Consider the following 13157-nt stretch of genomic DNA (forward strand, 5'->3'; position numbering starts at 1 on the left):
TTTAAAACACTCTCTGTAACTCTCTCCCTCTTTCTCTTAATTTTCCCGAGGAAGCTCATGTTTTCCTTTGAAACACGAGTGTATAGACATGGAATGGAGAAAACAGGTTTATCAGCAGTTCTCAGAAGGCAGTGGCAGTCCCCTCCTGCTTTGCTGCAGTCTGTCAGCTCTAGCTAGAAAGATGATCCAGGGTTGAAAAGCATTCACAGTCCCAAAGTTGTTACTATGATTGACATAACCATCACTTCTCTGATGCATCTGTAGAAGAAAAGGGTTCACTCTCTAGACCACTCACTTCACAGAAAAAAAAATACATGGCATGCTCTTGCATTCAGCAAGGTGTCTGAAGGCACTGTATCTCCAGTCTGACTGCTAGACTGAACAATACTGGCAAAGTAGGAGCTGGCCCCAGACCATGTGTCTAGATCAGGTGTTCTCAGCATCTGCTTTGCTGCTATCCTATGCTGCAAGAAAATCACTTCAGGATGCTGTGAAGCCCCTACGAAAGCAAGAGTGTTATGCCCGGGAGTTTTCTCTTACAAATTATTTAATTGGTGGAAGAAAATAATTTTTCAAACCCCAAAACTCCTGCAGGTGTTTATGTTTTATTTTCAACATGGATAAAACTTCTCATCCAAACTAGGAGGAGAGTCTCTTTCACCCTGAATGAGAGCTTGAGGTGTTAGTCACTTGATTCAATGACTTGAGTCTCAATCTTTTATGTTGTAAATCTGTGTCTGAAGCTCCAGGTGGGTGGTTATTCTCAGGTGGATATTTCACAGCCTCTCCTGTTGTGTCCCAGATAACAGTTCTCCAGCACATTTCTGGATATTTTGAAATGGCAGGAGAGTCTCTAGTCCTCACAAATGAAAGCTTTCACGAGGCATGGGATGATTCTGCTGTGGAAGAAGGAAGGACCCCCTTTTTTTTTTGTTGTTTTAAAAACATCTCAGGATGTTTGGTGGGATGGCTAAACTGTTCTCCCACAGCTCTTGTTTTGATAGTTTGAAATCTGTTTGTAATCTTCAAAGCGATCTTGCTTCCTGAGGGCTCTCATTAACCACAGTAATGTCACAAGAACCGGTGGTTGAGCGTGAAAGCCCCATGTATTCAATTTAGAAGCAAGGCATATATTTTTAATAGTGCCAGTGACTGGCAGAAGCCTTCACAGGTAGAGATGACTTTTCCAAATCTTGATATCGTGTGTCCTAGTCTGAGTATCTAGGAGGAGTATATACATTAGTGAACCTGATATGAGCATAATAATGCAAAACTCTGCTTTGTAATAGCCAGAAGATAGGATCAGACATCTCTACATCCCTCAACCTTGCTTCTGGGGAATTCTTCATACACTGCACTGTTATCAGTGAATGCGGGGTGTATCTGAGGCTGTGGGCACATGCCTATACTGCTCCACATGCATCAGCTGGACTGTGTGCTTCCACGCACACTAAGTGACAGCTGAGAAGCTGTGCACCGCAGGACCAGACAACCAAACGCTCACCTTAAAATCTATGCGATGATACAAGTACATGTTTGTGCTGCACAGGTAGATGTTGAAATAATTCTCTCCTCCCCACGCCTTCTCCACTGTATGCTACAACAAAGATCCTCTTATCTGGACGATAAGGCAATCCAAATAGGACCAGGAGGAAATTCCTCAGTTATTAAGACAATAGTTTTGTCCTGTCATGCCATTTATAACCATGCCAAGGAAAGAATTAACCTATCCTGGAAACATTGCAAGGGATAGGTACCTGTGTAATGTAACCTGAGTTTAAGAAGGCAGGGGGTGATTAGGACAAGTGTTTTTTAATTATCACTGAAGTCAGCCCTTGCAAGGCCCCCCAGTTATCTCCAGGTTAATGGTCATCAGTGTATGCTGAGTCAGCAAAATCATCACGCTCACCTTCGCCAGGGGCTCCTGATGGGCTGAGGCTAGCTCTTTTTGCTGGATGTGCTGAACTTCTCTCTGAAGCCAGGATGATTAGAAGAGAAAAGCAATCTACAGCCCTAATCAAGCTCGCAGGAACACACCTTCCAGATTTTTTGAGATGAGGTATTTGTTACCTCCTGTCCTCTGGCATGGTAGCAGTTTAATGAAAGGCTGCATATTTTTCTGTTAGCAGCTCAACCACTTAATTCTTAAGTTCCTTCAGAGCTCTCAGATGTATGCCATCTGGTCATGGTGACTTGTTGCTCTTTAATTTGCGAATTTGTTCCAGCACTTCCAGTTTTGACACCTCAATTTCTGACAGAGTCTCATCTTTATTACTTGAAAAGAATAGCTCAGAGGGCTGTCTCTCTCTCTCTCTCTCTCCTGCATGCATTTTCTTGTAACTTCAATTTCATTAATACACTTTTAACTTAAAGCAGAATTTATAGCTTTTCCCAATATGCCATATCTCCACCTCCTACCCTTCCTGCAACATTTTATAGTGCTACATTTTTATTAAAAGGAAACATATCTGAAAACTATGTGGAATTTGTGCAGAAGGTAACCAGTACCTTTCCTATCGTAAACAAAGTTCTGAAAGTCAGTTGGAAGGAACATTTCGTCTGTCTCATCCACCAAAGACATATTATTAATTCTTAAAAATAGGGGATTGGACAGCCTATTTAAACATGTCTAGAATGCCTCTTCATGGCCCAATGTTATTTATTTATGTATCATAAATAATATCTATTATTTACGCTCTATTTGCATTCAGGGTTTTCAGGGAAGTTGAGTCCCCACAGTAACACACGTTCTACAAGCACATGGCTAGAGGCAATTCCTCTTCTGAGGAATTTACAAATAAAGAAGACAAATGGCTAAGAGCAGACAACATGCAAAGAAGTTATCAAAGAAGAATGTTTTTATGGTTACATTTTTAATAGATTTTCCTCACACATACAACATCCTCTGCCCTCCCTCACCCATTGTTTCTCCAGACATCTGCCCCACCTTTCTTTGTCAGGATTTTCTAATATGCTTTATTTCCATCCTTTCCCCACTGCAGGAAGATGCAACAGCAAGAACCTTGGCAGTGCAGTACACTGGCTCATGCCAGCCTTTTTTTCCTCTTCCTGGGATGCTGAAGTGGCTTTCAAGCTTCCTTTGCTCATGGGGCTGGGGACAGGAGGCTTACCTGCTTTGCTCCCTTCCTTCTGCCCCCCAGAGCACAGGTGGCATGGTGACAGCACTGTCCTAGGAGCAGAAAAATATCTGGAAAATGTCCTTTGTCTTTCAGCCACAGCAGCATGGGGCTGAAGGGAAGGCTGCTCTGCTGCTTCCTGTCTCCGTACTTTCAAGCATCAGGAAACTTTCCTGGCATGCCCATCACAAGCTTCCAAAATGGGCTGTCCGGAAGGAGCAGCTATGGACAGGCACAAAAAGGGCAGAAACTTGAACCTGCTCTTTACTTCTTTATTAAATCTATGAAGTGACAGAAGCACGCTCCCCTCCTGACAAAGTCTGAGGGTCTCTAGTGACATTTATGTCACTGGAAAGGCATATAATATGTACACTGTGGTTTAATTTTATCTTAATGAAACAATATACATATAAAACTATCCATTAAATATAAAACAGTGAAGTAATTTGCAAATTTTCCTACGGCATAATAAATTAAGCATGGAGAGCACTAAGGAATGCAATTTGCAGTCATTTATAATGCAGTGTTTTATGTTAATAATTCAAAATCACATGCTATTTGGAGACACTTCTAATTAATGTATTTATGAAATTGTGAACTGTGACTGTTTTGGTTCCATTTAGCTAAACATTTCAACAGAATGCGCTTGCTGTTGTTTTGTGTTTGCTTAATGGCACCAGCAAGCATCAAATGTACAACTGGGGAAAGTTGGGGGTGGTATCTGTTGCAGCTTTTTTTATGTGTATGTGTTTTTGTCTGTGTGCTGTATACATGCATGTGATTACAGTCCTCATCTCACCAAGGAGAGGGAAGTTCTGCAACAATTTGAGGCGGAAATAAGGAAAGGAAAGTTTTATGGATGAATAATTAATTGCAAGAAAAGTTCAGTACCTTCCTAAAGAATTGCTAAAATATTCAGTACTTTTCACGTAGCAGATCTGTATACACTGACATTTCTCCTGACTGGTTAATTATGACTGATACAGCTCGTAAATTCGTATTCATACTTTTATTTCGATATTATTCAGCTTTTTCATCATACTAAGTATTTGTCGTGCTGCTTCTTTATCAGAACACTGTGATTCCCTGGAAAGTTACTCTCCTGAGAGGGGGCTTGCAGAGATTTGGGGGTATTGTGAAATTTCAAGTACATGTTAAGAAAAAATACACGTATCGGAATTTTTAGTAAATTATTACAAGTCATGGTCCTGGTTTTGAAAATGTCTCGAAATGAATGGTTTTCTAGGCATATGCACAGCCAGATGCCAACAGTACTCTGTTGTGGCTCTGCAAAGGAAAGTGAGGGTAAAACTCTTGAAATAATTTTCAACAAACAATATTTCACTCAGAAAGGAAAAAAAAGAAAAAAAAAAAAAAGAAAGAAAACCTGAAACTCCTCAAACCCATCATAAAAACTTCTGAAAAGTCTAAGACACCATACATGGCCCCATCCACATTCCAAAACTGTTCTGAGACTTCAGCGGCTGCTAAATCAAAATCATAATTCTCCTAGTAATTTCAAAGCTCACTTGCAGATCAGTAACTCCATGGTTTATTTCACCACTGTGATTTCTGTGTGATTGTTGTTCTTTTTCTTTCTTGGTTGCTTGCCTTTTTTGCCTTTTCTTTTTTTTTCTTTTTTTTTTTTCTTTTTAAACAAAACAAAACAAAACAAAAAAAACCAACCAACTTGGGACAACATGTATATGGGTGGGAAAATATTTTAAAATTCTCATGGCCTTTAACTGTGGTCTTGGAAATTGACCAATGTAATCATTAGACTGAGAATTAAAGCTGTATTTTGACCACTTTGTATGATTTATATTTTAAACAATGTAGGAACTGTTATGATTTAGGAGGCAATATCAGCATCTAGGACCTATCTCCCTGTTACTTGCCATCATCTGCCTTGCGGTACTGAGTCTTTTTTATTTCTTTGGTATCAAATAACAGATATTGGCAACACAATAGATTAGCTGAGGGATAATCTTTTCAATCACACTGTAATAACCTGCTTCTTCTTCAAATGAAAAGCATACCCTTATCTTACTAGTTTTATCTATTACACATGCATTCAGAAAAAGTCCCTATATTTATGTATTTGTCTGCTTCTGTTTCTAGTCCCAGACTAAAATGGAATTGCCAGGAATTAAAGAACATAAAGATTCAGCTTTGGGTCGTGTTTTAGGTGAGTTATTTTACTTGAATGTCTTTTCTTGCTGGATTTTTACCTAGAATCTGTTTCTCACTAAATGAGATGGATTTGGGGAAGATTCCACAAATGAGGTTCACATTTCTGGGTGAAAATTTGTATCCAAGCTATGCTGTTTCAGAACACCTTTAGTTTTAAAAAGCTTGCAATGCCAATCAAAGAGACCAAAGACATTGGAAATGTCTGTGGTGCATCAGTACAGGATTTATGGCAATGGTGCTTACTGGGAGACATCCTGTGAGATGTGGGGCATATGGAATAGATGTGCTGTGGACTTTTCTGACTAATCAGCTATTACCTGTTTGCCAGCAACCATGGTGGTCTGGTACAGTGATCCAGATGTATTTTGAGCTTTATGTTCCCAGGTTTATGGCTGAATCTGAATTTTATGGTTTATGCCCATCTCTAAAATTAATTTACAGTAACACAAAAGGAAAGTGCCTTTGCTTTTCCTTCCAGTTTGAATGCAACATTTTCAATTTACTGTGAGGCACAGCTTCTGTTTCAGCCCTGGAGTATTTCACAAGATTATGGAAGACTTGTTTTGAAAATCCTATCTCCAGTGGTGGGAAAATGGAAAACTTTGGAATATGTGCAATTTTCTTTTTTCTTGTAATTGTTTTGGTGTGATTTATAGGACTAGATCTACAGCTGCCTGTAGATGCTACTTACTAGAAGTACTCTAAAGCAAAAAAAGCTGAAAACACAGATACAAACTGCTCTGTCTAAAGTGATGTTGTCATTTTAATAGTAAGTTTGTCTGTAAGTTATGTTTTTCTTTTCTAAAACACACAGGCAAAAATCAAGAGTAAACATATCAAAACCAGCTCAGTAACAACTTCTGGGGATGATTAAAAACCCATGCCTTTACAATTGGTATGTAATATCATGTGGTGGGTTTTTTTTGTTTTGTTTTGTTTTTCTTCACATTTTACTATCACAGTGTAGGAATCGTTTGTGTGCCTGAATGTAGGTACTTCTGCACATATCAAGCAAGACTTAAATTAGCCAACATGTTCTGAAAAAAATAAGCACAACAAGCAAATCTAATAAGGATGTCTTACTGAACTCTACAAAGTGGCATGTGAGAATTATCTTTCATAAAATGTTAGGGATCGACAGAGAGGATGTGATTCTTAAATTGCTTTGGCTGATTTGAAAATTCAGCAGAGAAGCTACTGTTCCTTGGCATTTATTAATGGCATCCTCATTTTCTCCAGGATTTTTATTTGGTGATTTACTTAGATTTCATCAGGGATATTTCTGTAGGTACAGTGTTCTCCTTCTGGAAAGCCCTGTTGCTTTATGTCCTTCTCAACTGGATGACTTTTCAAAATGGAAAGCGCCAAAGCCTTCAGGCCTTCGAAGATACCAAACATATGGACTTGAAAGGCACAAAAGAAATATGGGAAACTGAAGTAAGACAACTTGGGCTGGAAGAAGACATGCCTATCCTCATAACTTCACACACAACAGTAATTCTCATCAGCAAGATACTCTGGAGGAAGAACAAGAGCATAAGCATACTCCAGAGTTAAAGTTTGGAAAAGGAGTAAGAATTATTGCAAACCACCTTGATAGACTCGGAGTAATCCTGGTGCAGAACAGATCTTGAGAAGGGGAAAGTTATGGGGGTCTGAACTGGCTGGAGACTGGATAAGAAGCAGAAGCTCTAGGTCTCTTCTGTCACAGGAACCCAGAAAAACCCCACATATAAATACAAGAATTTCAAGGGGGTGTTGATACATTGCTACCACAAAAAGTTAAATTAATCAACTGGTAAAAGGAAATTCAGCACCTGCTGCAAGGGCAGCATGGTAAGAAGTAAAGGATTTCGCCACTGAGCTTAATCCATCTCCCACTGAGTTCCCTGGGAATTGAATTCAGCCTTTTCAAGTCAGAGCAAAGGAAGTTTTCCAAGCTGTTCTCAATGTTTTTATTGCAACAAACAAAGCTACTGGGTAAGGCATAAGCAAAGAAAATAAATAAATAAATAAATAAAAAGCAGATACAGTAATTACCAACATTGTATGAAGTTATCTAGTAGCAGGCAACAACAAAAAAATGCACACATCTGCTGAATCACCAAGCATTAATTTCGGCAGCGTTTGTGACCCACTGCATGTGCTTGCCACATACGTAGTATGAAGGAGGTTTACTAGACTGAGTATTTCATGAAAATGGACCTTCAAGTGCCAGGTTTCTAATATTCTTGGGAAGAGAAGTCAGGTAATCTGAGGAGGAGTATTAAGGGCCAGATTTTCTGTGATTAAGCCCCATGGGCCACTCTGAAGTAGCTGGGATCTGGCCTGTGGTCGCTACAGGCAAGGAGCACAGTGAGCTTAGCAAGAGCCTCTTTTTTGAGACTGTGGCACTTGAGAAACTCTTGAGGTAAATAACATTTTCCACATGTCATTTAGTTACTGGGGCACTTGAGAAAATATCTTTGAGACCATTAACCAAACTTGAAAAACTGGGGAAAACCACTGAATTGATACCCTGCTCTGCATTATGTCCTCGTCTCTCTCTCCCCATCACCTGGCTAAAGAGAACTTGGAGTACCTGCCTCTTAAAGCATCTCTCTCCCTCTATCCCACCTGTGATTCCATGCTGGTTTTGTTTAACCACATGGGATATGCTGGGAATTAACACCAGTGCGTCCCACCACCTCTGTGACCTCGAATTCAAGGGGCCTTGGAGGGAGGTTTCCTGTGGCCGCACTGCTTCAGTAGTGCAAGGGGTTAACAGAGACACCAGTGAGATAATGGAAAATCCTTGGGCAATCCTAAAGTACTGGGAGAAACCAGACTGGACAAAAAAAAAAAAAAAAAAAAAAACAGCTTTGCTCTCTCCAGTGCATTTACACTGCCAAGCAGCTTATTTTACGTCCATGTATGATGTGAGTGCGTTGTGAAATGTAACTCACTCGCTAAACATTGTTTTGATGTGTTGTTCAGGACATGGGGAAAGAGAAATGGACTGCATTCAATCCCTGTTAAAACAGAGAAACATCTTCTGCAGAATTTATTTTCAGAAGCTTTGCGCTAACTTCATTTTCTTATTAGCTGAAATTGCTAGTGAGCCAGTTTTGGTAATGATGCTAAATGCATTCATGGAAAAAATGTGTCTGTCTGTCTGTGCTCAATGAATTGCCTGTTGTGTCAGCTTAGAGAGAACAAATCTTTACTATGGGATCTGAGGATCTGGGATTATGCCCTAGAGATAATTCACGTGGGAAAAATGTTATAACATATATCATTACAAAAAGGCAAATGTACAGGAAGATAGCATGAAAGTGCTACAGGTAATTAGAGCTGCAGGAAAATAAGGAAAGGAATTCATAACATGCAAGAAAATCTGATGCTAATAGTTGTGATTGCTGAAAATTCAGACCCAAAAAAAAGGATATTGACTCTTTTGGGAATCTAAAGTCCAGAAGAATTATCTTGCAAATATAGATTTTGGGACATTTTTATAACATCATGAAACATTATGAGAGATAAATTAAACTATCTAAAACACATTGGCTCATCAGAAAAGCATGTTTCCCCATCATGGTACATCGATGTTGAAGACTCGGAGCAGTATGTTCCCGTTTTTTCACAGTGTCTGGATTCCCTATTTGTACTACATCCCTTATAATACATCTGTAGTGACATGGACATGGTGCCCATCGCAAATCCTCTCCCTGAAGGAGGAGGTTGTGGGGTATCATGGGAGGCACAGGCCCATGGGAGGTAATGCAACACTAAGAGGCAACTTGGTTTAAGCTGGAACTGCCTCAGCATGAGTGTTTTAGGCCAGTCCAGCAATCCGAGGAATTCTCATTTGGCACAAGCCCAAGCAACAGAGAAAGTCTTTAATGCTATCTGTGACAGGAAAACAAACAAACAAACAAACAAACAAACCAAAAACCACAAACAAAAACCAAAGAAAATGTTGTCAAAAAAAAAGAAAGAAGAAGAACACCTGGAAAAAAAATCAGCACTATGGAAACTGCATTTTTAATGTGAAAAATGTGAAAGTCAGTCTGAAGAAGGGTTACCAAGCTGCTGCCTGGACAGTCTTCAGGATGGTAGCCCATAACTGCAAGGAACCTGGAAGTTTTAACACTCGTGAAGATGGTCTTTTTTTTCCCACCTGTTCTCCTGCGTGTAGCATGCATTACACAGCTTAAGGAAAGCTGGATCTCTAGAGGAACACTTGTTTGGAAGACTTGAGGAGTATGTGTAGACACCCTGAGTGTTACACAGATTGTAAGGTGGACTGCATTATTTAGGCTAAAAAAACATTCAGTGCTGGATCCTGTCTAACCCTGCAGCCTCGTTTTGAGCACCTTCTTCTTGGATGTGAAGCCTGAGCTGTAACCAGCACACTGAGGTGCATCATTACTGGGGTGCATCGTTGCTGATGGGTCAGACAGGTACATGCTGTGGATTTTGGGTCAGCCCAGTTCAGGAGGCTGCTCCTATCTCACAAAACCTTGAAGAGGCTGAGACAAGGTTAATTTGGGGGGTGGGGAAAGTTGTCTCATGCTTTCTTTCTTTCAGTGAGCTAGAAAGACAAGACCTGCATGGGGCAGTAAACTGCCTCTGAAGGAAATGTTGGCATTAATCAAGCTGTCGCACTGATGCTTCTAGGAAGTTGGACTTTGGGCTGGCTGGCTGAATTTCTTTAATCAAGGGAGTGCCTCTCGACAGCACTACATTAATGCTGGTTTAATTTATTTTTCTGTAAGTACATAGGACTATGTTGCTTCTGTGTATCTGTCTGTGCATTTCTGTCTCCAGTAACTTTGCAGTTTTCAAGCAAATTTGACATAGGAGTAGAAGTGTCTAGGTATTTGCCGGCTTGTTAGCTGTAAAATATCAGAGAGCTACACAAAACATGATAGCTGTGGATGTGTGATGGTTCATTTGCAAGATTATGCTATTGCTGTTCACTCAGGGTTGCCCTCACTTTCCCATTCCTCATTGAACCCTGTCTTCAAAAGCAGTTGATGAAGAGCAGAAGCAGTTTCTGCCAGGAAAGGGAATTGCAGGAGCTGGAGGGACACCCGTGAGGGAGTTCAAAGTCACAGCCTTTCATTGCTCACATCCTACCATCGGTGGAACTGCTTCTAGAGCTGGAAGGCATGGTAGCTGAACTCCTGCATCACATTTAGGGCTCAGGGAAAGGAAAATGTCTGCCCTGCTTAACAAACTTGGTGAAAACTGGTGGTTTTCTGCTTATGATTAGTTCAGCCTTATGTGGGAAAAATACTTTTGGAAGTGATTTTATTCCTTATAAAAAAACCCTCCATAGTTACTGGAGGGACACAGGCCAGCTTCTGTTTTGTCTCCTCTACTGTTCTCCACTTTTTCACACACTCTTGAAAGTGTTTTACTGTGTCATTACTGATGGAGCATTTCTCTTGTTTTTCCCATGCTGTGGGTACAGTGCTTTTTCTCTTGAGTTACGTGACATAATGTTTTGCCTTCATGCGATATTTCCTCTCCACCCACCTCTTAGTCAAGAATAAGACCTGTTTAGGTGTCCAGTGCTGTTTCTGTTAGCTATGAAGTAGCAGCCATGTGGTACACTTTCCAACTTCTTTCAAAACCTTATCCAATATGTGCCAAAACTAGAGAGATGAAGTAAATAAAATGAATTAAGTTCTTTAGAAGTCCTAGCTGCCCTTCCACATTTATGACCTTTGCATAGCCTCAGGAAAACTTTGCACTCAATTTTGGTCTTTGGTGCAGCTGTGCACAAAACGAGTTGGAAAAATACTAAATGAAAATGGCAAGTAGGGACACCTCTGCTGCCCACATTTACAGGTGACTGCAGTGGTGTGGAGGCTATGAAGAATCATGCTCCAGAATTGTTCTTAGGGGTTGCTTGTGTCTTCAGCCTGTACGTACAATTCTACTTGTCATGTCACAGGAGATCAGAAGCCAAGTCTGTGGGTAAGCTGGTGGGTCATATCTGTCCCACAGTGCAGAGACAGATGCTTAGGTAGCTGGCATCAGAGTAGACATGCTGATGCCAGCTGATAGCAGTAAAGGATGCTGAAGTAGCTGTGCATCTTTGTGCCAGCTAGAGAGCTGAACCAGGAGGAACCCTGAATAAGGCATCCCCCTTGGTGGAGCTCCCTCCTTACTACCATAAGTACCTCTGTGTGACAACGTGAATAAAGAACTAGGAGAATAAAAACATCAGTTGTTGTCCAGGGTGCTTACCTAGCTACGGACTGAGGAGGGTAAGTGAATGAGAGACTGAACCATGTTCATCATCCACAGAGTGAAAAAAAAACACTATATTTTGGTACCTGCTTTGGTGAAGAAATGTTAGAGCTCATTCACTCTGTCTTGTATGCAGCACTCCTCGCAGCTCTCTCCTGCTGAGGCAAGGAAAGTGAGTAATATGATTAGAGGCTTCTATCCTGTGAGCATTTTTTGTGGGTTTAAAGTAATGTTGGGTTGTAATGGCCTTATGAAACATTTTTGCTCAGTATGCTATACTCCAGAAGCTATTCTATAACACAATAATTATATATGTGCAGAAGGTGTAACTCGATTTCTGTACATACAAATCTGTTTTCAAGAATTCTTGTTATATAACATTACGTAGGTTTGTATCAGAATAAAATCTCTGTATTTTAGCTGACTGTACGTATTTTACAAGAGTTAAGTGGTATCCCATGCTCCGCCCACCCCATTCTTTTCCTTTGGCTTTAATTTCATTTGCTTCATTCAGACCTGAGGTCAAAGAATTTTTAGATTTAATATATGTATCCTGATGGGTATTCTAAGCACGTTTTTGAATCTGGGAATTTAGAAGGATTCCTCTGATGTGTGGAGTTGTATGTCTGAAAAGCCTCAACCTGAACCATTCGGACCTGCAGGCCTTACACTTATGATCACATGCTTTTGTTAATTTGTGCATATGCTTAAGGTTCCCTTCAATCTCAGCAGCTGAAGGAATTTAATGTCTGAATATGCTGTTCAGGGTTTAACTGGAGGAACCCAGGTTTTGTGAATGCTGCCCTTGGTTCACACGGTTATCAAATGGCGAAATGCAAGTGCCCTGTTCTTTCACTCTGTCATAGGTGTCACTGTAACACAGTTATACACCTCCCTTTTTGTGTAACAGCATCCTAACCATGCCTTTGAAAGAACTGAAGTCTTTTAGACCAGCGAGTTGTGTCTTTATAATGCCCGGGGAGCAGAAGCTTTCTGTTCTTCAAGTAAAAATAAAACAAATACCTCCTTGTAATTAAGATTGAATACCCGGTCATTATTTCCACCCCTTCTGTGTTATAATACTGTAATGCAAGACAGCAGTGTGTGCTTAATACTGTTTCCACAGCACCAGGACTAGGATTGCCTAGCTCGTCTTCTCTCAGCACAGACAGGTGAGACTGTAGGCACCTCTTGCTATGGCTGTGCGATGCCACATGATGCAAAATGGCTTCTGCCAGCAACGCTGCAAATCTGCTTTGTTTAGCAGAGAAGCACTTCTGTAAGAAGCTTGATAAATTGTCTTGTCACACGTGGATTAGACTATTGATTTACCAACACTCTTTGTATGTTGACCCAAGAAAACATAGCGGATGCTATTTAGAATATTACTAACCCTCTGCCATATGCATGTTGTCTAGCCTACACTTCAACCCTATCACCTTTCAGCAGATTGCTTTAGACAAGAGATCTCATGGGCAGGGAATCTGCAATGCATATAAGCTTACTTGCTCATTTAATACAAGAGAGTCCTAGACACTGACCTTGTCTATAGCTTCCAGCTTGGCAGGGCTGTAACACTGCAAA

General features: G+C 40.4%; 1 long non-coding RNA gene across 1 annotated transcript in view; it reads left to right on the forward strand.

Moving 5' to 3' along the window:
• LOC308190919 overlaps window positions 1-13157 on the forward strand; it is a 119978-nt gene that overhangs the window by 50808 nt on the left and 56013 nt on the right. Inside the window, exons 5-6 of the long non-coding RNA XR_013947569.1 lie at window positions 3003-5325; window positions 6145-6225. This is a non-coding gene — a long non-coding RNA (uncharacterized lncRNA). The remainder of the gene's footprint in view (window positions 1-3002; window positions 5326-6144; window positions 6226-13157) is intronic.

This window comes from Anser brachyrhynchus, assembly GCF_964034855.1.
Source record: "Anser brachyrhynchus genome assembly, chromosome: 2".
Taxonomy (NCBI): Eukaryota; Metazoa; Chordata; class Aves; order Anseriformes; family Anatidae; genus Anser; species Anser brachyrhynchus.